The 27503-nt window shown below is 45.2% G+C and overlaps 1 long non-coding RNA gene across 1 annotated transcript; it reads right to left on the reverse strand.

Annotated features, from left to right (window-relative positions):
• Positions 1-1283: 1283 nt before the first annotated feature.
• LOC311136967 lies at positions 1284-3146 on the reverse strand. Its single transcript, XR_014613905.1, has 3 exons — positions 2993-3146; positions 2368-2417; positions 1284-1510 (listed from the first exon to the last, which is right to left on the reverse strand). It is a non-coding gene; the product is annotated as an uncharacterized lncRNA (long non-coding RNA).
• Between the last annotated feature and the right edge of the window lie 24357 nt (positions 3147-27503).

Consider the following 27503-nt stretch of genomic DNA (forward strand, 5'->3'; position numbering starts at 1 on the left):
GGAATACTTTACATACGCACAAATAATTTCAATTGGGAGTGTTTACCGGCCCTGTCTGAAGGGTGGTTGATCTGTCTCCGTCTGGCTGTGACAAGATATGGCTGAAAAAATGAGAACATTGTATGAGGGCTTTGAGGCTTTTAAATGCCCTAGTGTCAATGTGATATTAAACGCCCTAGTGTCAATGTGATATTAAACGCCCTAGTGTCAATGCGATATTAAACGCCCTAGTGTCAATGTGATATTAAACGCCCTGGTGTCAATGTGATATTAAACGCCCTAGTGTCAATGTGATATTAAACGCCCTAGTGTCAATGTGATATTAAACACCCTAGTGTCAATATGATATTAAACGCTCTAGTCTCAATGTGATATTAAACGGCCTAGTGTCAATATTATATTAAACGCCCTAGTGTCAATGTGATATTAAACGCCCTAGTGTCAATGTGATATTAAACGCCCTAGTGTCAATGTGATATTAAAACGCCCTAGTGTCAATGTGATATTAAACGCCCTAGTGTCAATATGATATTAAACGCCCTAGTGTCAATGAGATATTAAATGCCCTAATGTCAATATGATATTAAACGCCCTAATGTCAATATGATATTAAACGCCCTAGTGTCAATGTGATATTAAACGCCCTAGTGTCAATGTGATATTACTGTCATTGGGTAGGAAAGGTCAGAGCCGAGCCACGGTGGCAGGGGGAATAAATAGGAGAGCGCACCCAAATGAACTGCCAATCTCTTCCCCTCACGCTTCCCTGTTCATTCCCATTAAAGACCATCATTAGCATCAATCCCCCACCAGCCACGGGCAGACGCTCTGTCTACACACACTCAAACCACATACACTCCCCAACGCATTTATTTGGACAGTGAAGCTAAAATGTTTATTTTGGCTCTATACTCCAGCAATTTGGATTTGAGATCAAATGTTTTATATAAGGCGACAGTACAGAATGTCACCCACCTTTTTATTTGAGGGTATTTTCATACATACTGTATATGTTTAGAAATGAAAGCACTTCGTGTATCTAGTCCCCTGATTTGAAGGTGTCATAAGTATTTGGACAAATTCACTTATAATGTATAACATTTAGTCAAGTTTAGTATTTGGTCTCATATTCCTAGCACAAAATGACTACATCCAGCTTGTGACTCTTCAAACTTGTTGGATGCATTTGCAGTTTGTTTTGGTTCTTTTTCGGATTATGTTGTGCCCAATAGAAATGAATGGTAAATAATGTATTGTGTCATTTTGGAGTCACTTTTATTGTAAATCAGAATCTAATATGTTTCTGAACACTTCTACATTAATATGGATGCTACCATCACTAATCACTATTAACGATACATTAATGATTATCCGTAATCTATGGAGGTCCGTCCCTTAGACGTTGTTGGGGAACCTGTCCTCCCCTCTCTCCCCTCAGGCAGTAGAGCGGTTCTCTACCCTGGTGCCGGCTCACTAGCAGATTCCTTCGTCGTCCAGTACTTCAGCTCAGCTAACATGACAGGCCAGGCAGATGATGATGATAAATGTAGAGAAGAAAAAGCAAATACTGAAGCAGTTAGGCACAGTGAGTACGCTCTGCAGGCAGGCAGTCAGTCAGTACAAACACACTGGAGCTGTGGATGCATCTATTACTAAACAAAAATATAAACATGTAAAGTGTTGGTCCCATGTTTCATGAGCTGAAATAAAAGATCCCAGAAATGTTCCATACGCACAAAAAGCTTATTTCTCTCCAATTTTGTGCACAAATCTGTTTACATCCTTGTTAGTGAGCATTTATCCTTTGTCAAGATAATCCATCCACCTGACAGGTGTAGCACATCAAGAAGCTGATTAAACAGCATGATCATTACACAGGTGCACCTTGTCCTGGGGACAATAAAAGGTTTTGTCACACAACACAATGCCACAGATGTCTCAAGTTTTGAGGGAGTGTGCAATTGGCATGTTGACTACAGGAATGTCCACCAGAGCTGTTGCCAGAGAATTGAATGTTCATTTTACTACCATACATCTGCCCAGTCATGTGAAATCCATAGATTAGGGCCTAATGAATTTATTTCAATTGACTGATTTACTTATATGAACTGTAACTCAGTAAAATTGTTGAAATCGTGGCATGTTGCGTTTATATTTTTGTTCGGTATAGTTCCGCATGATGCTGTGCGTCATATCAAGTCCTATAATCATCTTGTCTCAGACCTTCTGAAGATGCTGTTTTATTCCAATGGGGTTTGGCTGAATGATACTAAATTATACTAGCCTCATAGAACTATGAGTCAAGCACATATAGGAAGCAAAAAATGAATGTTTGTGACATAGAATGCAGTGCTGTATGTACGTTACCATGTTCTTGCTTTTGTTTTTGTGTGGCGCCAATTGCACACCTGTCAACCCTGAAGAGACAGACACATAGTCAGAGATTGTCATAGGTACAGCTGAAGCCTTTCTTTCTCCTGAGGAATATGTAAAACACTGCATGAAGGTATGACTTGTATTTGCCTTGGACAAACAAGGGAGATAGAAACTCAGTCTCTGCTACACACACACAGACACACACATGCACGCTTGCCAAGAGAAAATAAAGACAGCTCCAACCGGCGGGCTGTGTGTGTTTGTGTGGGTGGAGAGCGTGCAGGTCGGACCCACGCAGTCCTCATTCATGCTTACAGTGTGCAGCGCACGCTAACTACAGCAGGACCTGAATGTCAGCAAGAACAAAGCACACTCCTACCTGACACACACACACCTACAGTACACACTCCTACACATACATGCAGGCAGGCATACACACACCTTCCAAAACCACCCCCTCGACCCCTACCCTTCACACTACCGCCCCCTCTCAGTCCACCAGAAGAAGGACCATTGTGCTTCTGTCCAAAACATCCCTCTCCTAGCAGCTCACAGACTAAGAAATGACACTGCACATAAATATTTGTCACATTGCTTTGTGTTTTTGAAATACTACCTTTGCAGTCTCCTATAAAGTACAGTACAGTCTCCAATGTGTCTCCAAGTCAGTCAAAGTCAGTTACAGTTCATCCATAAAACATAACATGTAAATGTATGGTAAAGACTACCAAACAACAGATTGTTCCTGGCAAAATAATGATGTACGTATAACTCTGACAGTGTGTCCTCCCACAAATGACATGTTAGTCCTTGTTCCTTAATTGTGGGTTATCTTGTCACTCCACGGAGTAAATGTTTGATTACAGTACACTTTGGACCTGTTTTGATATCCAACCGCTGTTGTGCCATGTGTTTTGCCCAGATATACAAACACATCCAGTGTTCCCTCAAATCTTTCTTCTTGACTGCCGTAGCCTTTGAAACCCGTTCTGTGAGGCTGGCCAGGATGTTCCAAACAGGGTAATCTCATTGTGCCTTTGGGAGATGATTGATGTAGTAGTAGTAAACTCGGAGAGAGTGTGTGTGTGTGTGTGTGTGTGTGTGTTCGCGTATGGTGGGACTATAAACTGCACCAAAATGCTTGCAGAGCGAGAGATAGCCCCCCCCCCGCCAATATCAGGCCTATGCCCTTTATGCCCCCCAGCCCTGCAGCAAGGACCTCTACATGACAGCCACACATATGCCCAGGCCGTGAGCAGAGCAACAGGCTCAACCCCCACTACTAATCAAATCAAATCAAATGGTATTTGTCACATGCGCCGAACACAACAGGTGTAGACCTTACAGTGAAATGCTTACTTACAAGCCCTTAACAAACAATGCAATTTAAAGAAAGAATACCCCCCAAAATACCTAAAAAACTATAAAAATAATACGAAATAAAAGTAACAAATAATTAAAGAGCAGCAGTAAAATAACAGTAGGGAGGCTATATACAGGGGGTACCGGTACAGAGTCAATGTGCGGGGGCACCGGTTAGTCGAGGTAATTGAGGTATGTACATGTAGGTAGAGTTATTAAAGTGACTATGCATAGATAATAAACAGAGAGTAGCGGGGGGGCATTGCAAATAGTCTGGGCAGCCCAAGCCCCATCCTGGGTATAGAAGTCCTGGATCGCAGAGAGATTTTTAAGGAGTCCCATTGTTTTAAGACTTGGTCAGGTGGTGTAAGCATGTCCCAGTTTAGGTCACCTAGCAGGAGAAATTCAGCCTTAGTGTAAGGGGCCAGGAGTGAGTTTAAGGCAGGTAGGGTACAGGTCGGTGCTGATGGAGGACGATAACACCCAGCAACAGTCAACAAAGAGCTATTTGAAAGCTTAATGCTTAAAACCAGCAAATCAAATTGTTTGGGGACAGACTTGGTGGAGATAACCGAGCACCGAAGGTGTTCCTTGGTAAAGATTGCCACTCCACCACTTTTGGAAGATCTGTCTTGCCGAAAAAGGTTGTAACCAGAAAGGTTAACATCAGTGTTCAGAACACTCTTTCTTAACCATGTCTCAGTGAGGACCAACACATCTGGATTGGAGTTGTGAACCCACACTTTCAATTGATACATTTGAGGTAATAAGCTTCCAGTGTTAACGTGCAGAAAACCCAGGCTTTTACGAAAGCAGAAATTAGTAAAGCAGAAATCATCAGAGAACAAGTCAGAAGTCAATGCTACGGGCTGCAACAATGTTATACTCTTTTTGACCAGACAGCATCAGATAGATGGGCTACACGTACAGAGACAGAGGGGAGCTGTTTCGTTCACTCGGATGCTTTCTCCGGTGAGATATATTCAGCCTCGTGCGAATTGAAGGAAAATTATGAAACACTGAGAGACGAAAGATACACTATGTAGGTTTTTTTTAAACATTTTTTGGGGAAGCTTGGCTTCCCTTGGCATTCATGAGTACACGCCGCTGGACCTGGGCCCTGACAATGAATCTCAGTAAGACATAAATAATGGTGTTCCAAAAAAGGTCCAGTTGCCAGGACCACAAATATAAATTCCATCTAGACACCGTTGCCCTAGAGCACACAAAAAACTATACCTACCTCGGCCTGAACATCAGCACCATAGGTAACTTCACCAAAGCTGTGAACGATCTGAGAGACAAGGCAAGGGCCTTCTACGCCATCAAAAGGAACATTAAATTCGACATCCCAATTAGGATCTGGCAAAGAATACTTGAATCAGTTATAGAACCCATTATCCTCTACGGTTGTGAGGTCTGGGGTCCACTCACCAACCAAGAATTCACAAAATGGGACAAACACGAAATTGAGACTGCATACAGAATTCTGTAAAAACATCCTCCGTGTACAACGTAAAACACCAAATAATGCATGCAGGGCAGAATTCGGACGATACCTGCTAATTATCAAAATCTCGAAAAGAGCCGTTACATTCTACAACCACCTAAAAGGAAGCGATTCCCAAACCTTCCATTACAAAGCCATCACCTACAGACAGATGAACCTAGAGAAGAGTCCCCTCAGCAAGCTGGTCCTGGGGCTCTATTCACATACACATGCAGACCCCACAGAGCCCCAGAATAGCAACAAAATGAGACCCAACCAAATCATGAGAAAACAAAAAGATAATTACTTGACACATTGGAAAAAAACAAAAAACAAAGCAAATTGGAATGCTATCTGGACCTAAACAGAAAGTACACAGTGGCAGAATACCTGACCATTGTGACTGACCCACAATTAAGGAACGCTTTGACTTTGTACAGACTCTGTGAGCATGGCCTTGCTATTGAGAGAGGCCGCCGTAGGCAGACCTGGGTCTCAAGAGAATACAGGCTATAAAATTAGGTGGAAACTGAGCTGAACTTCCTAACCTCCTGCCGAATGTATGACCATATTAGAGACACATATTTCCCTCAGATTACACAGACCCACAAAGAATTTGAAAATAAATCCAGTTTTGATAAACTCCCCATATCTATTAGGTGAAATACCACAGTGTGCAATCACAGCAGAAAGATTTGTGACCTGTTGCAACAAGAAAAGTGCAACCAGTGAAGCACAAACGCCATTGTAAATACAACCTATATTTATCTGTCTATTTATTTTCCCTTTCGTACTTCAACTATTTGCACATTGTTACAACACTGTACATAGCCATAATATACAGTGGGGAAAAAAAGTATTTAGTCAGCCACCAATTGTGCAAGTTCTCCCACTTAAAAAGATGAGAGAGGCCTGTAATTTTCATCATAGGTACACGTCAACTATGACAGACAAATTGAGATTTTTTTTCTCCAGAAAATCACATTGTAGGATTTTTAATGAATTTATTTGCAAATTATGGTGGAAAATAAGTATTTGGTCACCTACAAACAAGCAAGATTTCTGGCTCTCACAGACCTGTAACTTCTTCTTTAATAGGCTCCTCTGTCCTCCACTCGTTACCTGTATTAATGGCACCTGTTTGAACTTGTTATCAGTATAAAAGACACCTGTCCACAACCTCAAACAGTCACACTCCAAACTCCACTATGGCCAAGACCAAAGAGCTGTCAAAGGACACCAGAAACAAAATTGTAGACCTGCACCAGGCTGGGAAGACTGAATCTGCAATAGGTAAGCAGCTTGGTTTGAAGAAATCAACTGTGGGAGCAATTATTAGGAAATGGAAGACATACAAGACCACTGATAATCTCCCTCGATCTGGGGCTCCACACAAGATCTCACCCCGTGGGGTCAAAATGATCACAAGAACCACACGGGGGGACCTAGTGAATGACCTGCAGAGAGCTGGGACCAAAGTAACAAAGCCTACCATCAGTAACACACTACGCCGCCAGGGACTCAAATCCTGCAGTGCCAGACGTGTCCCCCTGCTTAAGCCAGTATATGTCCAGGCCCGTCTGAAGTTTGCTAGAGTGCATTTGGATGATCCAGAAGAGGATTGGGAGAATGTCATATGGTCAGATGAAACCAAAATATAACTTTTTGGTAAAAACTCAACTCGTCGTGTTTGGAGGACAAAGAATGCTGAGTTGCATCCAAAGAACACCATACCTACTGTGAAGCATGGGGGTGGAAACATCATGCTTTGGGGCTGTTTTTCTGCAAAGGGACCAGGACGACTGATCCGTGTAAAGGAAAGAATGAATGGGGCCATGTATCGTGAGATTTTGAGTGAAAACCTCCTTCCATCAGCAAGGGCATTGAAGATGAAACGTGGCTGGGTCTTTCAGCATGACAATGATCCCAAACACACCGCCCGGGCAACGAAGGAGTGGCTTCGTAAGAAGCATTTCAAGGTCCTGGAGTGGCCTAGCCAGTCTCCAGATCTCAACCCCATAGAAAATCTTTGGAGGGAGTTGAAAGTCTGTGTTGCCCAGCGACAGCCCCAAAACATCACTGCTCTAGAGGAGATCTGCATGGAGGAATGGGCCAAAATACCAGCAACAGTGTGTGAAAACCTTGTGAAGACTTACAGAAAACGTTTGACCTGTGTCATTGCCAACAAAGGGTATATAACAAAGTATTGAGAAACTTTTGTTATTGACCAAATACTTATTTTCCACCATAACTTGCAAATAAATTCATAAAAAATCCTACAATGTGATTTTCTGGATTTTCTTTTCTCATTTTGTCTGTCATAGTTGACATGTACCTATGATGAAAATTACAGGCCTCTCTCATCTTTTTAAGTGGGAGAACTTGCACAATTGGTGGCTGACTAAATACTTTCTTCCCCCACTGTAACACTGTACATAGCCATAATATAGCACTGTACATAGCCATAATATAACATTTGAAATGTCTCTATCCTTTTGAACCTTTGGTAATGTTTACTGTTCATTTCTGATTGTTTGTCACTTTTGTTTATTATCTATTCCACTTGCTTTGGGAATGTAAACATGTTTCCTTTGCCAATAAAGCCCACTGAATTGAATTTGATTGAATTGTGAGAGAGAGAGTAAGAGTCATGGATTAATATGGCTTAGGGACAGTTCAGATAAAGTCATCATAGCGGTGTCTGTGGGCTGGGGTAAATCAAGTCGGGGAGGCAGCTAGTTACCTTAACATTTATACAGCTATCTGGGACCTCCAGTGACTCAGGGTCATGAGTTGGCCAATAAAAGGAGAAAGGTGCATGAGGCATCCAGGGAGACTATGTATTTGCATTTGAAGGGTACTTTGTGCAATCGTGCGCGGAGAAGACCGCATGCCTGGAGTTGTTGCAAGGGTCCAGGAGCATTCCTCGATGTTGGCCAGCTTGGGGGAAGCGATGGATCGGGTTCTTCAGGTGGTAGAACGCCTGGAGAGGAGAGGATCCGATCTATGGAGACCAGCTGGTCAACCGGATCTAGCCACCTACACCCCAGCCCCTGGAGGGATCCAGATATTCCGGCCACCGGTGTTTGATGGGATGGCAGCGCGATGTAAGGGATTCCTACTCCAACTGGACTTGTATTTCTCCAGCATCAGGCCGGAGCCCCGGGAGTGGGAGAAGGTATCCGTCCTCGTTTCCTGCCTTTGTGGGAGAGCCCTGGAGTGGGCCAACGCGGTGTGGAATGAGGGAGGTACCGCATTGGAGGACTATGGGGAGTTTGCTCGCCTCTTTCGGGCCGTTTTTGATCACCCGCCTGAGGGTCGAGAGGCAGGCGAACGACTGGTTCATCTGAGGCAGGGGACGAGGACCGCTCAGGACTACGCGCTGGAGTTCCGGATGCTGGCAGCGGGGTCCGGGTGGAACGAGTGGGCCCTGATCGACCATTTCCAGTGCCTAAGGGAGGACGTCTGACGGGAGTTGGCCTGCCGGGATGCCATGCTATCGTTCTCCCAACTGGTAGACATGGCCATCCGGCTGGACAATCTGCTAGCAGCCAGAGGACGTCCTGGTAGGGGTCTGCCCGTTCCCACTCCGGACGACTCTGACCCCGAGCAGATGGAGCTGGGGGGAGCCACCGGTCGAGAGAGAGCAGGAGGACAGCGACAGTGCCACTTTGGTGGCACGAAGGGACAATCCACCTCACATCACAGTCAACGTCTTTTGGGTCTGGAGGCGGTAGGCAGGGTACTCACGCATCACCCCAGGTAATGAACACCCAAACGTGTTCAGAGCCCTTTGCGGCGCACTGTATGTTATCAATCTCCTTTCCCGATCATTTGGTAGGTTCCCAGTGTAAGGCGCTAGTCGATTCAGGCACAGCTGGGAATTTTATGGGCATTTGCACGCCGTCAAGGCATTTCATTGGTTCCACTAACCATTCCACTCCCCATCAGAGCACTTGATAGTCGACCATTAGGGTCCGGGTTGGTTAAGGAAGTTACGGTACCAGTCACCATGATTACGCAGGAGACGTATGTTGAGCAGATCACCTTTATGATTATTGAGTCTCCTGCTTACCCTGTAGTCTTGGGTATCCCGTGGTTAGCCCTTCACATCCCCAATTTCTAATGGCCGCAGAGGGTTCTTACGGGGTGGTCACGTGAGTGTCCGGGTAGGTGTCTAGGTGTTTCCATTGGTGCGACCATGGTGGAAAGTCCAGACGGTACCCCCACCGTGCGCATTCCCCCCGAATACCATGATCTGGCGCTCGCATTTTCCAAGACGCAAGTGACTAAATTACCACCTCATCGGGAGGGGATTGCGCAATAAACCTTCGGGTAGACGCTGTACCTCCCAGGAGTCATGTGTATCCCCTGTCGCAGGCTGAAACGGAAGCTATGGAAACATACGTCACCGAGTCCCTGCGCCAGGGGTATATACAGTGGGGAGAACAAGTATTTGATACACTGCCGATTTTGCAGGTTTTCCTACTTACAAAGCATGTAGAGGTCTGTCATTTTTATCATAGGTACACTTCAACTGTGAGAGACGGAATCTAAAACAAAAATCCAGAAAATCACATTCTATGATTTTTAAATAATTAATTTGCATTTTATTGCATGACATAAGTATTTGATCACCTACCAACCAGTAAGAATTCCGGTTCTCACAGACCTGTTAGTTTTTCTTTAAGAAGCCCTCCTGTTCTCCACTCATTACCTGTATTAACTGCACCTGTTTGAACTCGTTACCTGTATAAAATACACCTGTCCACACACTCAATCAAACAGACTCCAACCTCTCCACAATGGCCAAGACTAGAGAGCTGTGTAAGGACATCAGGGATAGAATTGTAGACCTGCACAAGGTTGGGATGGGCTACAGGACAATAGGCAAGCAGCTTGGTGAGAAGGCAACAACTGTTGGCGCAATTATTAGAAAATGGAAGAAGTTCAAGATGACGGTCAATCACCATCGGTCTGGGGCTCCATGCAAGATCTCACCTCGTGGGGCATCAATGATCATGAGGAAGGTGAGGGATGAGCCTAGAACTACACGGCAGGACCTGGTCAATGACCTGAAGAGAGCTGGGACCACAGTCTCAAAGAAAACCATTAGTAACACACTACGCCGTCATGGATTAAAATCCTGCAGCGCACGCAAGGTCCCCCTACTCAAGCCAGCGCATGTCCAGGCCCATCTGAAGTTTGCCAATGACCATCTGCATGATCCAGAGGAGGAATGGGAGAAGGTCATGTGGTCTGATGAGACAAAAATATAGCTTTTTGGTCTAAACTCCACTCGCCGTGTTTGGAGGAAGAAGAAGGATGAGTACAACCCCAAGAACACCATCCCAACCGTGAAGCATGGAGGTGGAAACATCATTCTTTGGGGATGCTTTTCTGCAAAGGGGACAGGACGACTGCACCGTATTGAGGGGAGGATGGATGGGGCCATGTATTGCGAGATCTTGGCCAACAACCTCCTTCCTTCAGTAAGAGCATTGAAGATGGGTCGTGGCTGGGGCTTCCAGCATGACAATGACCCGAAACACACAGCCAGGGCAACTAAGGAGTGGCTCCGTAAGAAGCATCTCAAGGTCCTGGAGTGGCCTAGCCAGTCTCCAGACCTGAACCCAATAGAAAATCTTTGGAGGGAGCTGTAAGTCTGTATTGCCCAGCGACAGCCCCGAAACCTGAAGGATCTGGAGAAGGTCTGTATGGAGGAGTGGGCCAAAATCCCTGCTGCAGTGTGTACAAACCTGGTCAAGACCTGCAGGAAACGTATGATCTCTGTAATTGCAAACAAAGGTTTCTGTACCAAATATTAAGTTCTGCTTTTCTGATGTATCAAATACTTATGTCATGCAATAAAATGCAAATTAATTACTTAAAAATCATACAATGTGATTTTCTGGATTTTTGTTTTAGATTCCGTCTCTCACAGTTGAAGTGTACCTATGATAAAATGTACAGACCTCTACATGCTTTGCAAGTAGGAAAACCTGCAAAATCGTCAGTGTATCAAATACTTGTTCTCCCCACTCTATGTCCCTCCACTTCACCTGCCTCCTCTAGTTTCTTCTTTGTGAAGAAGAAAGATGGCGGTTTACGCCCGTGCATTGATTATCGACCACTGAATAATGTGACGGTATGATTTAGTTACCTCTTCCCCTCATTCCTTCAGTGATTGAGTTAATGCATGGGGCCCGTTTTTTCACCAAATTAGACCTCAGGAGTGCCTACAACCTGATGCATATTCGGGAAGGGGATGAGTGGAAAACAGCATTCAGCACAACCTCGGGGCATTACGAATACCTGGTGATGCCCTATGGTTGGATGAATGCTCCATCCATTTTCCAGTCCTTTGTGAACGAGGTGTTTCGGGACATGCTTGATCGCGGTGTGGTGGTCTACATCGAAGACATCCTGGTGTATTCCGCTACGGGCGCCGAGCATGTGTCCCTGGTTCGCAAGGTACTGGTCCGACTGCTGGAAAATGATCTTTATGCCAAGGCAGAGAAGTGTGAGTTTTTCCAGCAGTCTCCTTCCTCGGATATCGCATTACCACCACAGGTGTGGAGATGGAGGGAGACCGCATTGCAGCCGTGCGTAATTGGCCGACTCCAACCACGGTAAAGGAGGTGCAGCACTTCCTTGGCTTTACCAACTACTATCAAAGGTTTATTCTCCCAAGCTCTGCCCCTGTGCCTTCTTTTCTAAGAATCTCAGCTTGGCGGAGCAGAACTACGGCATTGGTGATCGGGAGCTGCTGGCTGTTGTCCGAGCTTTGACGGTGTGGAGACATTGGCTTGAAGGGGCGAAACACCCTTTCCTCGTCTGGACAGACCACCATAACCTGGAGTACATTCGGGCAGCGATCTTCTTCACCCGGTTTGATTTCACACTCTTCCGGGTACAAAGAACGTGAAGGCAGACGCACTGTCTCGGCTGTATGACACAGAGGAGAGGCCCAGAGACAACACCCCCATACTCCCGGCCTCATGCATTGTGGCGCCGGTAGTATGGGCGATGGACGCAGATATAGCGCAGGCATTACGCACAGATCCATCTCCACCGCAGTGTCCAGCTGGGCTACGTACGTGCCTGCGCTTATCCGTGGTCGTCTGATCTACTGGGCACACACGTCAACCTCCTCTTGTCATCCAGGTATCGGTCGTACAATGCGCTGCATGACCGAGAAGTACTGGTGGCCTACCTTGTCTAAGGACGTGAGGGTGTATGTTTCCTCATGCTCAGTGTGCGCCCAGAGTAAGGCACCTAGGCACCTCCCAGCGGGTAAGCTACAACCTTTACCAGTTCCACAACGACCATGGTCTCACCTGAGTATTGGTTTTCTCACTGATCTTCCCCCCTCCTAAGGTAACACCACTATCCTTGTCGTTGTGGACCGCTTTTCAAAGTCCTGCCGCCTCCTTTCTCTGCCCGGTCTCCCCACGGCCCTACAAACTGCAGAGGCTCTGTTTACTCATGTAATCCGGCACTACGGGGTACCAGAGGATATAGTGTCCGACCGAGGTCCCCAGTTCACGTCTAGAGTCTGGAAGGCATTCATGGAACGTCTGGGGGTCTCGGTCAGCCTGACCTCTGGATTTCACCCCGAGAGTAATGGGCAGCTGGAAAGGGTGAATCAAGATGTGGGTAGGTTCCTGCGGACCTACTGTCAGGACCGGCCGGGGGAGTGGTCGGTGTTCCTGCCATGGGCAGAATATGCTCAGAACTCTCTCCGCCACTCTTCCACTAACCTAACACCCTTCCAATGTGTTTTGGGTTACCAACCGGTCCTGGCACCGTGGCACCAGAGCCAGACCGAGGCTCTTGCGGTGGATGACTGGTTTCGGTGGATGACTGGTTTCGGCGCGCGGAGGAGACTTGGGATGCTTACCGCCACCGCAGGGAGGCCCCGGTGTTCGTACCGGGGGATCTGGTCTGGCTCTCGACCTGGAATCTGCCCCTCCGCCTGCCCTGCCGGAAGCTGAGCCTGCGGTTTGTGGGGCCGTTTAAAGTCCTGAGGAGAATAAACGAGGTGACATACAGGTTGTTACTCCCCCCTGATTACCGTATTAACCCTCGTTTCATGTGTCTCTCCTCAGGCCGGTGGTAGCTGGTCCGCTCCAGGAGTCTGAGGTACGGGAGGTTCCTCCACCTCCTCTGGACATTGAGGGGGCCCCGGCGTACTCGGTCCGTTCCATCCTGGAATCGAGGCGTCGGGTGGGGGGCCTTCAGTATCTTGTGGAGGGGGAGGGGTACGGTCCGGAGGAACGGTGCTGGGTCCCAAGGCGGGACATCCTCGATCCCTCCCTGTTGAGGGATTTCCACTGTCGCCATCCGACTCGCCCTCCTCCGTGTCCTCCTGGCCGTCCCCGAGGCCGGGGTCGGCGCACTGCTGGAGCCGCGCGTCGGGGGGGGGGGGGTACTGTCACGACTTCCGCCGAGGCTGCCCCCCCTCCTGGTTCAGGCAGGCTTTGGCGTTCGTCGTCACCGGAGTACTAGCTACTGCCGATCCCATTCTCATCACTCCACTTGTCATGTCTTGTCAATCACACAAACCTGGTGCTCATTCCCCTAATTAGTATGTGTATATGTGTTCCCTCTGTTCCCCTTGTCTTTGTGAGTGATTGTTTGTTGTGAGAGCGTGTAGCTCGGTTGAGCTACTATTCACTGTGTTTATGCCAAAGTGGATGTTTTCCCTTGTAATAGTTTCGTTTGACGCTTGGGGCGTTTGATTTATGTAAATAGAAAAACTACCGACTTCGGTATTTTACCTCCTGCGCCTGACTCCTTCATTCACACCTCGTCACAGAGAGAGACACAGAGAGAATTATATAGTATTTGTCTTTCATTCTGTCTGTATGTTTTTCTGAGTGAGTGCATGTGAAAAAGAAAGAGATTGTTTGTTTGTTTCTCAGTCTGTCGATCAGTTCATGTGCATATCAAATCAAATCAAATTGTATTTGTCACATGCGCCGAATACAACAGGTGTAGACCTTACCGTGAAATGCTTACTTACAAGCCCTTAACCAACAATGCAGTTCAAGAAATATAGTTAAGAAAATATTTACTAAATAAACTAAAGTAAAAATTAACACAATAAAATGACATAACAATAACCAGGCTATATACAGAGTCAATGTGCGGGGGTACAGTTTAGTCGAGGTAATTTGTACATGTAGGTAGGGGTAAAGTGACTATGCATAGATAATAAACAGCGAGTAGCAGCAGTGTCAATGTAAATAGTCCGGGTGGCCATTTGATTAATTTTTCAGCAGTCTTATAGCTTGGGGGTAGAAGCTGTTAAGGAGCTTTTTGGACCTAGACCTGGCGCCCCGGTACCGCTTGCCGTGTGGTAGCAGAGAGAACAGTCTATGACTTGGGTGACTGGAGTCTTTGACAATTTCTTGGGCCTTCCTCTGACACCGCCTAGTATATAGGTCCTGGATGGCAGGAAGCTTGGCCCCAGTGATGTATTGACCCGTACGCACTACCCTCTGTAGTGCCTTACGGTTGGATGCCGAGCAGATGCCATACCAGGTGGTGATGCAACCGGTCAGGATGCTCTAGATCAGGGGTGTCAAACGTCCGGCCCGCGGGCCGGATCAGGCCCGCAAACAGGTTTAATCCGGCCCGCGAGATGATTAAAAAAAATATATATAAAAATATAAAAATAAAATAAAAACATTTGTAAAGTATAAAAAAGCGCTGCAATTTTTCAATAAAATAAACTTCTGTTCCAATTGCGTCCACTGGATGGCGCAATAGCAATTGTGTTAAGCAAGCAAACTGTTTATACCGGGGCAGAGCAAGTAGGTCAAGCACGTGCAGCCAATGAGCTACTTTGTTTTGCCCGCGATATTTATTACGGCTTCTACTTTTAACATTATGTGCTTTGGCACCCTCATTGCCCCAATATGTCTCTGTCAAAAAAGAGAAAAGTGGACGCAGAGTGCAGAGTGTTCCAAGAAAAATGGTCATCCTATTTATTCACGGAATTGAATGGGAAAGCTGTATGTTTGGTGTGTTCAGAGCATGTTGCAGTGCTGAAAGAATATAACCTTCGTCGCCACTATGTGAGTCTTCATGCCGACAAATATGACAACTTTCAAGGACAGCAGAGATGAGAGAAGGTGAATGAACTGTTGGCGGGTCTGAAGAAACAGCAGTCTGTGTTTACTCACAGCCGAGACATCAGTGACGCTGCAGTGAAAGCTAGCTACCTCATTGCTAATGAAATCGCAGTGGCTTCAAAACCATTTAGTGAGGGTGAATTTGTAAAAACATGCATGATGAAGGCAGCGGAGATTGTGTGCCCTGAAAAGCGGCAGGCTTTTGCAAATATCAGCCTGACAAGAAACACAGTTGCAGACAGGATTTCCGATCTTTCAGTGGATTTGGACAGCCAGTTGAAGCAAAAAGTAAAGTCATTTATTGCGTTTTCGGTTGCAATTGATGAAAGCACGGACATTACAGATGTTTTACAACTGGCCATTTTCATCCGCGGAGTTGATGACACATTGACCGTCACCGAGGAGTTCGTGGAGTTGGTGCCGATGACAGATACAACGACAGCAGCTGATATTTTTACCGCACTCGTCGGCGCGCTGGACAGGGTCGGAGTGGACTGGTCCCGCGCTGTCAGCCTGGCTACAGATGGTGCGCCCTCAATAATCGGGAAAAAAGCAGGCGTTGTGACAAAGTTCAGAGAGAAAGTGCAATCTGCAAATGGAGGACGTGATTTTTTGACTTTTCACTGTATTTTGCACCAGGAGGCTTTGTGTTGCAAGTCATTAAAGATGGATAACATCATGAAGGTGGTCATCCAAACTGTTAATTTCATCCGATCCAGAAGCCTGAATCACCGTCAGTTTGACAGCCTTCTCAGAGAGAAAGACCACATCTATGGCCTGCCATACCACACTGAGGTAAGATGGTTAAGCCGAGGTGCTGTGCTGAGGCGTTTCTTTGATTTACGAGAAGAAATTGAACAGTTCATGGAAGAAAAGGGCAAACCAGTGTTAGAATTTCATTCCGCGGAATGGATGCAGGACCTTGCATTTATGGTGGATGTTACAGAGCACCTGAATAACTTGAACAAACAGATGCAAGGGCGCAACAAAGTTGTCACGCAGTATTATGACAGCATACGTTCTTTCAAGTTGAAGCTGTCATTGTGGGAGACGCAACTTGCCGGTGGTGATGCAGCTCACTTCCCCTGTCTGAAAAATGTGTGCGCGACCCAACATGTGGCAGACTGTTACGAGAGTTTGAGCAACGATTTCAGATTTATGTTTATATGTTTTTATGTTGATGTGCTATTGTTTTTAATTGTTTTTATTTTATTTGTATATTTAACCTATTCTTGACTCTGTGGTTCTTGCACTTGTTTGGGGAACAGGATTTCATTATTTTTATCTACATTTCTGCCTGAGAAATGACACCCTGATATAGTTCTGTGATCTGTGATATACTTCTGTGAATCACTGAGGCATTGTGTGTTTGTGTGTTCTTTGTCCTCAGAACTTTCAAATAACTTGAGGTGTTTTATGATTAATAGTGATGTTGTGCTTTTGGACACTGTCCTCAGGCTCCAGCTTTATGTTTATATGTTTTTATGTTGATGTGCTATTGTTTTTAATTGTTTTTATTTTATTTGTATATTTAACCTATTCTTGACTCTGTGGTTCTTGCACTTGTTTGGGGAACATGATTTCATTATTTTTATCTACATTTCTGCCTGAGAAATGACACCCTGATATAGTTCTATGATCTGTGAAACAGTTCTGTTAATCACTGAGGCATTGTGTGTTTGTGTGTTCTTTTTCTTTAGAATTTTCAAATAAACTTGACGTGTTTTATGATTAATAGTGATGTTGTGCTTGTACTATTTTGGACACACTGTCCTCAGGCTCCAGCTTTATGTTGTATGTTGATCGTATTAAAACAAAGAAAACAATCTGAAGTTGTTGTTTTTAAGTTATATATACCATGATTTTTCCGGTCCGGCCCACTTGGGAATAGATTTTCCTCCATGTGGCCCCTGAGCTAAAATGAGTTTGACACCCCTGGTATAAAGTAAGTATGTTGGTGTGTGTGTGTGTGTGAGAGAGAGAGAGCTAAGGTATATATGTATCTGCCGTGCAGTGTGTGTGTGTGTGTGTGTGTATATATATGTATGTATGAATGTCAGTGTGTGCATGTGAGATATGAGCTTGTTGAGGGGTAGCTCCCAGGTCAAGGCTTACCTCACTGAACGTGTGGACTATAATCTCAGCCAGCGTCTGCCGAGTCAGGAGCAGTGCGTCACAAGGAGGCAGAGTGTCGCACTACACCAGGGGAACAGAGGACAGAGTGGAGGAAAGGCCAGGGACAACTGTAATGCCACCTACTTTTGGCTCCTCTCATATCAACGATGTTCCAACCTTTGCATTATCTTATAGATTATCTCTATCTAAGTCAAATGACTGTTCCTGTTAGTCTGTCTCTCCAATGCTTTCCATCCTGTTACCTGTATCAGGGCTATGATATAACACTGTGGGACAGACAGGGAGCCTGCTCAGTCCTGTCTACACTCTACTGTATGTAGGACAGCCTCAGGGCTGATACTCTCAGCACGTCCCTCAGCTAGCGCTCTCTCTCTCCTTCTCTCTCTCTCTCCTTCTCTCTCTCTCTCTCCTTATCTCTCTCTCTTTCTCTATTTTTTTCACGGTCTCTCGCTCTCTCTCTCTCTCTGTCTCTCTGCTGTGACGTTCTGTGCATGAAGTACCAATAGCAAGGACATAGCCTGAGGGGAATTTGAAACATAGTCTTGTGGCCTCAACATAACAGCATGTTGTATGGTGGGGAGTGTGGGTGGTAGACATTCTGGCACAGTTATGTAATGTAAACATCAGCTAGGCTACCTACCAAAAACAGTAATTATCTAGAAATGTACTGTACCTTTACAGACAATGAGTTAAAACACTTCTAATTCCTGTCTTGCTTATGCAAATGATTGCAAAGAAAATGCAAATATGTTCGTTGTGGGTTTTAACGCACAAGTATCCAAATGCAAATGAAATAGTAATGCATTCTATGTCTCTGTCTCTCTCTCTCTACCCTTCCTCCCCTCTCTCTCTCCCCAACCTTTCTCTCTACCCCTCCCTACCTTTTCTCTCTCTTGCACTCATCCACCCTCTCTAGTATCCGTGGCAGGTTGAGAGTGTGGTTTGATGTGATGGACTGTCGGTGCCCCCTCCATGCCCACTGGCACTGCTGTTGGCCCGGTGTTAGTCAGACAGAGAAACCGGCCTAATGCATCAAGATGTCTAAATGGAAATCTCCTCTCTGATAGCTTGTTCTTTTAAAGATGTTTTCCTCTGCGAAGGCGTAAGTTCATATGAAGTTCAAGGCAGAAAATGAAAGGATCTGGAGAGATGTAATCTTGGGTGGGATGAGAGGAGAGGCAAAGCACCGACCACAGAGCAAGAGAGAGATCTCACCATTCTCTAATTCCAGGAAAGCTGTGCGACCTATTCTCATCAGGACTCAAACAACACTAATGCATTACTGATTGAGGTGGTAACACCATTTACACTACAAAATCACTATCTGTTGAGAAAATTGTCTCATATCTCGTCAGATTGATAGGTCAGGTTCATGCGTAGCTTTCGTGTCATAGCAGCATCAAAGCGTGAAGACTCCGCTTGAAGGAGTCAGTATGATTGAGCTGCAATATGTCACCCCTCCTCACCGCTTCCACTGCTCATCCACACAGATCTAAATGATATTGACAGTTGAATACATTTTTCGCATGACATCCTGTTATTTCGAGCATGTTCGCCCCCCCACCTCTCCTACTCACTGAAGTGCTAAATAATTACATTACTTTCCAGCGCCTAATTTGACTGAGAGCAGTAATCTAGTCCCACAACGTCATTTATTTTCCCTTGATTTTAATATCAGTATTGGTCAATTAAATTGGACGATACGTTGTGACCAATGGTCCCATAGGCACAGGTTCCGTTGTCCTAATTCAGAAAGGTTGTATTCTATTAGGAGTGATTTTGTCCAAGTCCTGCTGTGTTGTTTTTTCACAGTCTAGTGTGCGCTGACCACTACAGACGTAGGTGTCATTCTGGATGTTTGGTGTCTTTGTTGTCTGGTTGGTGTCAGTGGTTACTGAGTCAAGGAGTCTGTGCCTCTGTGGTGGTGTTGGCTATACACTATTATGTAAGTAAAGTTGAGTCTGACTGGTATTTCCAGTGTGAGAGCAGGGAGTTTCTGCTCCCTTGTATTTCAATTACTTTGTGTCTAACTTCTTGGACAGCGTGACTTCTTCTCTTTGTTATCTTTGACAGCATAATGACTAGTTACATCACCTCTGGAGGAGAAAAGAGCCTCTCTCTCTTTATCAACGTCATCTCTAGAGGAGAGAAGAGCCTCTCTCTCTTTATCAACGTCATCTCTGGAGGAGAGAAGAGCCTCTCTCTCTTTATCAACGTCATCTCTGGAGGAGAGAAGAGCCTCTCTCTCTTTATCAACGTAATCTCTGGAGGAGAGAAGAGCCTCTCTCTCTTTATCAACGTCATCTCTGGAGGAGAGAAGAGCCTCTCTCTCTTTATCAGCGTCATCTCTGGAGGAGAGAAGAGCCTCTCTCTATTTATCAACGTCACCTCTGGAGAAGAGCCTCTCTCTCTTTATTAACGTCATCTCTGGAGCAGAGAAGAGCCTCTCTCTCTTTATCAACATCACCTCTGGAGAAGAGCCTCTCTCTCTTTATCAACGTCATCTCTGGAGGAGAGAAGAGCCTCTCTCTATTTATCAACGTCACCTCTGGAGAAGAGCCTCTCTCTCTTTATCAACGTCATCTCTGGAGCAGAGAAGAGCCTCTCTCTCTTTATCAACATCACCTCTGGAGAAGAGCCCCTCTCTCTCTTTATCAACGTAATCTCTGGAGGAGAGAAGAGCCTCTCTCTCTTTACCAACATCACCTCTGGAGAAGAGCCTCTCTCTCTTTATCAACGTAATCTCTGGAGGAGAGAAGAGCCTCTCTCTCTTTATCAACGTAATCTCTGGAGGAGAGAAGAGCCTCTCTCTCTTTATCAACGTAATCTCTGGAGGAGAGAAGAGCCTCTCTCTATTTATCAATGTCACCTCTGGAGGAGAAAAGAGCCTCTCTCTCTTTATCAACGTCACCTCTGGAGGAGAGAAGAGCCTCTCTCTCTTTATCAACGTCACCTCTGGAGGGGAGAAGAGCGTTTCTCTCTTTATCAACGTCATCTCTGGAGGAGAGAAGAGCCTCTCTATTTATCAATGTCATCTCTGGAGGAGAGAAGAGCCTCTCTCTCTTTATCAACGTCACCTCTGGAGGAGAGAAGAGCCTCTCTCTCTTTATCAACGTCATCTCTGGAAGAGAAAAGAGCCTCTCTATTTATCAATGTCATCTCTGGAGGAGAGAAGAGCCTCTCTCTCTTTATCAACTTCACCTCTGGAGGAGAGAAGAGCCTCTCTCTCTTTATCAACATCACCTCTGGAGAAGAGCCCCTCTCTCTCTTTATCAACATCACCTCTGGAGAAGAGCCTCTCTCTCTTTATCAATCTACTGTAGTAGGCTTACTGTTTCAATCAAAACAGCACACTGCTAGACTAATCTTGCAATTGCCTGATTGATCAAAGTGTAACCTTGACAAATTTGTGTTTAATGATTCAGGAAAAGTTATGTAGAAATAGAAGCGCTTCTCCATTGTGTTATTGTTGCTAAGATCCATTGGTGCGCTATGCAATTTCATCTCAAGAGATTTGTGGTGGAGTGAGAAACATGAGGTTTGGCATGGACAAAGGTCGTTTGCTGCAGGGTTAAGGCAACCTCGGCTAAGTACCATTCAAGCTTCCTCTGGCAGAAAAGCCCTTTAATCCCGACACAGACAAACGGCATGCTGATGACAGAGCAAGGGGTCACACTGAATGATGAATGCTGATAATGATGAGCCAGTCCTCCTTACTTCCCCTTCCCACATGTACACACACACACACACCCACGTACACTCACAAAAACACGTACGTAAACACCCTCTGGCTCCTCCACACAGTACATAAACACACATCACTGTGTGTACAGGTAGCCAAAACTCCCTTTTCTGAGGGAGTCACATTTCTTGCCCTCATCGACACAACTCCCACCCCCCATACATTGCATCTCACCATCATCATTGCCCCTGAACCCTAAGCTTAAGGCAGTCTTACCCAAACCTCTCTCCCTCCCTCCCCTCCCTCTCCTTTGTCGCCCTCCTTGGCAGCTGTGTCAATACACACAGGGCCCTGGCCTTAAACAAACCCTGGCCAGAGCCATTGTACATGCTCACCTTGTAGAACTAACTACAGGAAGTCTGGACTGACAACTCTATAAATGGCTGCAGTCAGCCCCCAGAACTACATCGATTTTTACAAAATCAATGTTGAGATTGCGCTGTCATATTAAGCCTTTGCCATAGCATACATTTCACGATTAATTGCTGCCTGTGAGGCCCAGCTGTGCAAATTAAAGTTATCTGAAAAGAGCCATGGTGGTGTGGGTTGTCATATCATGAGGGCCCTCTCTGTTTGAATAGACTGGGATGCTGACTGGGAGGGCCTGGACAGCTGTCCTCCATATCTCAACCCAGAATGGACAAACTTGGTTCCTGTCCAAAAGAAATGGGAGCTCCCTTGATTTGACAGACCTTCAAAAACCACATCAGACTCGTCTACTTATTTGGGTTTATTTTTGGTAAAAGGAAAAGGCAGCTTATAGGTCTGAATGACATTTGTGTTCATTTTTCATTTCCCGTTTTCTTTTGAACTTTTTCTTAAATAATTTCATTTCCTTTTCGCCCAATGGGCCTTTATTGCTAACATAAATTGCTAGTGCAGGCTTTCGCTCCAGGATCAGACCTCTGGTCAAGGAGTTTAGCTGGATATTATTCTAACTGCTGGACATTATTTATCTTTCATTTGGACATTTTCCTGTCTCTCGTTTCCCCTTTTGTATGTTTTTTCACCCCGTCCGTTGTTTTGTGTCATAACAAACTACGGTGCCCTAACCTATACCCCCTCCTCTATTTTCATACACTCTGCTTTGAGTGTGACTTCGTGTTTGTCTTTCCACTCAATAGTGATTCTCTGCCTGATTTAAAGTGGAGCAGCGATGCACAAAGCCTGGTTAGTTACTCTCTCTCTCCTGGTCATTAGGCTATTTTTTTTCAGAAGGCATGTCTATCTGGGTCGTATGACGTCAGTGGCTTGAAGGGTGACTGGGAGCTGAGGTAGGTCTGTGCGTCTGTGGGCCCATTACGGCTCCCCCTGTCCTGCTGTGTAGTGTAGGTGAGTCATGTCTGCCATCCCCTTTATGGGACCAGTGCCACGGTGGAGCTGAAACCGGAGAGCCATGTGCTGACAGCCGCCTGCTGCCACTGACTCTCCAGAATATTAATGGTAGCTGCAGGTGCTGCCAGCTCTCTGTTTCTACCACTCTGCCTGATAGCATGTAAAGGTTCTGGAGTTTGCAAGCTCCTCCTGGACCCGCCGCAGGCTTGGCTCAGGGTCCTGCCGGGATCACAGCATCACGCAGCCCGGTGAGTAATGGGCCTGACTGGGTCTAGGGATACACGCACACATGCACGTAGGCAGCACTTATGCACGCATGCATGCACTGAGGCACACACTCTCTTTCTCTCTCTCTCTCTCTCTTTCTCTCTCTCTCCCTCTCTCTCTCTCTCTCTCTCGCACACATGCACGCACAAGCGTACACACACACACTGTTCAGGGCTCAGTCTGTCCCTCTCTGCCCTGCGATTCAGCAGTAAGAGAGAATGGGAAAACACTGGGGTAGAAGTACTGCCAGTTGCAGTACAGGGGAATGATGCAGGCAGGCCAGGTCTGGACAGTGACCACATAAGTTCCAGAGTACGACCTGCTCTCAGGGAAAATGCCATAGCTACCAAAGACAACCTGCGACCCATCTAAACAGCATGGAGGCAGAGGACAGCCTGAGAATCACACAGGAGTCTCTGAGGCTAAAAGGCACCAGGAGCAGACATGACGTACCCTCTAGCTACATGCAATGATAACGACTCATCCACACTTCGAAATAATAAAGATAAACATTTGCTCTTCAGGTTATTTCATGGCCCTCGGGTTCTAAATTTGGCCATGGCAAGAACAGAGCAAAACTCACCCAGCCCAACATGTGGCTGGGGGCCATTTCCTGGAGTCTCTGACCTTTCTGTCTCTCTGCCGGAGATGAAGATCTGTAAGGCCCAGCTGCTGACACATCAGCCCACAGAGAGAGAGAGAGAGAGAGAGAGAGAGAGAGAGAGAGAGAGAGAGAGAGAGAGAGAAAAGCAGGGCTGAACAATGTTCTTGAGCTGTGATTGTCGTGACTAAAACCATGGTGAATGCAGAACTAGGGTACTGTCCCCTGGTCGCCCAGCACAGGAAGCTGCCCTTTTGTATTGGTTTTTTTAACACAGAGACAAAATGCTGACCACACACCACAGACCCCAACATACAGTGCAAGCACTTTTACTGGTGACCTTCACATTGGTTGGTTGGCTCTCTGATACTGAAGTTAAGTAAAAAAAAAAAAAAAAAAATGTTTTAAGGGCTCTTTGAAAATGGCCTCCCCTCATTGTGTGTTGACTCTGTTTGCTTTGTCCAGGTGTTCTCGACAGAGGTCATCTTTTCTACTCTGCAGAGCGATAAACCATGACCGGGCAAGAGAAAGAGGCCTCAGAACTGTCTCTGTCTTACTTGCAGATGTCAACAAAACTCCACTTCCCATGTCTTTCTATACCTCTGCTGTTTTTTCGCTCTACAGGTTGCTTCCCTAATGTCGATGTCCGCGCCCCCTCTGACATCTAATTAGCATAGTAAAAAAATCCCCATAAAGATCTGTCAGTTTAAGCTAGGGATCAGTTTTTTTGCATTGGCTGGGTCTCAATCCACCACAACCGCCTATGTAACACTTCCGCATCTGCGGTAAAAGGTGACAGAGCTAGAGTGGTGTTTGTCAGACAGTGAGACATCCCGAAAATTGGTCTTCTCACAAAATCGTCTGTAGGATCCGAATGGTTTGGCCTACAAACTATTAATGGACTCACACGTGTTGTCCGTTTTGCTCTACGACCCCCACAAGCATCTTGGGACTTGTCTGAAGTCGGTACAGCCGATCTACACACTAATATTTGTAAAGGTTAGACTCTCACGAACACGTACGTCAGTTGTTTTGCTCTAGGATGCCCACAGGCCTCACAAGACTTGTCTGAAGGTCCCCCGGGACCAGTAGAAACAATTAATGGAAGTATACTGTATATGGAGACTGTTTAGCGCCAAAAATAAGGGGTTAAATACATGTAAATAAATATATATTATAATAATAATCCTGATCTTTCTTATATGCTACATGACCAAAAGTATTTGGACACCTGCTCGCCGAACATCTCCTTCCAAAATCATGGGCATTAATATGGAGTTGGTCCCCCCTTTGCTGCTATAACAGCCTCCACTCTTCTGGGAAGGCTTTCCACTAGATATTGGAACATTGCTGCGGGGACTTGCTTCCACTCAGCCACAAGAGCATTAGTGAAGTCAGGCACTGATGTTGGGCGATTAGGCCTGGCTCGCAGTTGGCGTTCCAATTCATCCCAAAGGTGTTCAATGGGGTTGAGGTCAGGGCTCTGTGCAGACCAGTCAAGTTCTTCCACACTGATCTCGACAAACCATTTCTGTATAGACCTAGCTTTGTGCACGGGGGCATTGTCATGCTGAAACAGGAAAGGGCCTTCCCCAAACTGTTGCCACAAAGTAGGAAGCAAAGAATCGTCTAGAACGCGTTTACACTGCTCCAGAGTCCAATGGCAGCAAGCTTTACACCACTCCAGCTGACGCTTGGCATTGCGCATGATGATCTTAGGCTTGTGTGCAGCTGCTCGGCCATGGAAACCCATTTAATGAAGCTCCCGACTAACAGTTCTTGTGCTGACGTTGCTTCCAGAGGCAGTTTGGAACTTGGTAGTGAGTGTTGCAACCGAGGACAGTTCGTCGGGAGCTTCATGAAATGGGTTTCCATGGCCGAGCAGCTGCACACAAGCCTAAGATCACGCGCTTCAGCACTCGGCGGTCCTGTTTTGTGAGCTTGTGTGGCCTACCACTTCGCTGCTGAGCCGTTGTTTGGTTTTTATATATTATTTTTATACTTCAATTCTAAATCAAATAGCTAAATGATCCTTCTTAAAATAATTCCATATAGCTTAGTAGAGTAACTGCATAAATATACTTAAGTATCAAAAGTAAAACTAAAAGTATGAATCATTTCCTTATATTAAGCAAACCAGACAGCACAATTTTATATTTTCATTTTTTATTTACGGATAGCCAGGGGCACACTCCAACACTCAGACATAATTTACAAACTAAGCATTTGTGTTTAGTGAGTCTGCTAGATCAGAGGCAGTAGGGATGACCAGGGATGTTCTCTTGATAAGTATATGAATTTGACCATTTTCTGTCCTGCTAAGCATTCAAAATGTAACTAGTACTTTTGGATGTCAAGGAAAATGTAAAGAGTAAAAAGTACATTATTTTGGGGGGGAATGTAGTGAAGTAAAAGTAAAAGTTGTCAAAAATATAAATAGGAAAGTAAAGTACAGATACCCCAAAAAACTACTTAAGTAGTACTTTACACCACTGTTAGGTTGTTCCATTACTACTACATTCTACATATTACAATTATGTACCACAATTAGCTACCTAAATATTGTTTTGGTCACACTTTTTATTTGGATAGTCCGGATTTTTCATTTGTAGACACTCTACAGATGGCCATTCTATCAACAATCTGTTGATAAGCAACTGCTTGCTAACGTTCAGGTTAGGTTTAGAATTAGGTTTAGGGCAAGAATTAAGTTTAGGGTTACAACTAGGTTTAGGGTAAGGGTTAAGCTTAGGGTTAGGATAAGGGTTAAGGTTAGTGTTAGAGCTGCGGTTAGGGTTAGTAGATAGTTTGTTGGAATGTTACTGATAATCTGTAGAGCATCTACAGATGGACTATCCAAATAAAGTATTACCATTGTTTCATATTGTGGTCCATTTGTGTTGGACGGCACTATCCCAACACAGTATCACAGATTATTGTGAAATAGACACAAATTGCTTATTGGAATTTTTTTTGTGTGCAGTACACAATTTTGTATACAGTACATTTCAATCACAGATAAAGACAGTAGGTTACTTAAGACAGAAACAATAGGAGGAAGGATGGTCGGTGAGGATGGGTTGGCATATAATGCGAACGTCTAGCAACCCAAGGTTGTGTGTTCAAATGTCATCATGGATAACTTTAGCATTTTCTCTAATTAGCTACTTTGCAACTACTTACTACATTTTAGCTACTTTGCATGTTAGCTAACCCTTCCCATAACCCTTTAACCTAACTCCTAAACCTAACCCTTTCACTACTTAGCTAGCATGTTAACTAACTGTAACCTTAACCTTAACCCCTAGTCTAGCTAATGTTATCACAACAAATTGGAATTCGTGAAATGTACACAAATGTGTTATGAAGAAAGAAAATCATGTAATAATGCGTTGTGAAGAAAATGGTGTAATACACACGAGTTTCACGACTTTCGAATAAGTAATTTGTGTCTATTTCTGTAATGAATACTCAGGGATAAATGGGTGTAGATTCACGCGCAGAGCGCGGCAGGTGTTTATTACGCCTTCGCAAAAGGCAGGAATCGTGGTCACAGGCAGGCAAGGGTCATACATAGGTAGGCAAACAGGCAGGATAATCAAAAACTAGGACTGAAGGCTATAACTGGTTCTCACAAACGAGCTAGGAAAAGGCTTAGTAGAGTCAAAACAAACAATACCTCACAAGGCACAAACAGAATGAACTGAACTAAATAAGGAGCTGATGAGGCCAGGTGAGTAACTAACACAGGTGAAATCAATGAACAAAAATGAAAGACAGGGCTACGTTTAAGAACACAAAGAAACAGGGCTTCGTTAAATTTTTCTTTTTGTGATCCAATTGACATTTTAGTCATTTAGCAGACGCTCTTATCCAGAGCGACATACAATTAGTGAGTGCATACATTTTTCATACTGGCCCCCCGTGTTCAAGAACACAAGGTTGACTAAGAAAAGAAATACAGAACCTTACAATTTCACAATAAGCTGTGAATGTGTGTGCCACTATCCATGTCTTCAAAGTATACTTTGACTGCCACAAAACCTCTCCTCT

Source organism: Coregonus lavaretus (genome assembly GCF_964263955.1).
Source record: "Coregonus lavaretus genome assembly, chromosome: 11".
Classification (NCBI taxonomy): domain Eukaryota; kingdom Metazoa; phylum Chordata; class Actinopteri; order Salmoniformes; family Salmonidae; genus Coregonus; species Coregonus lavaretus.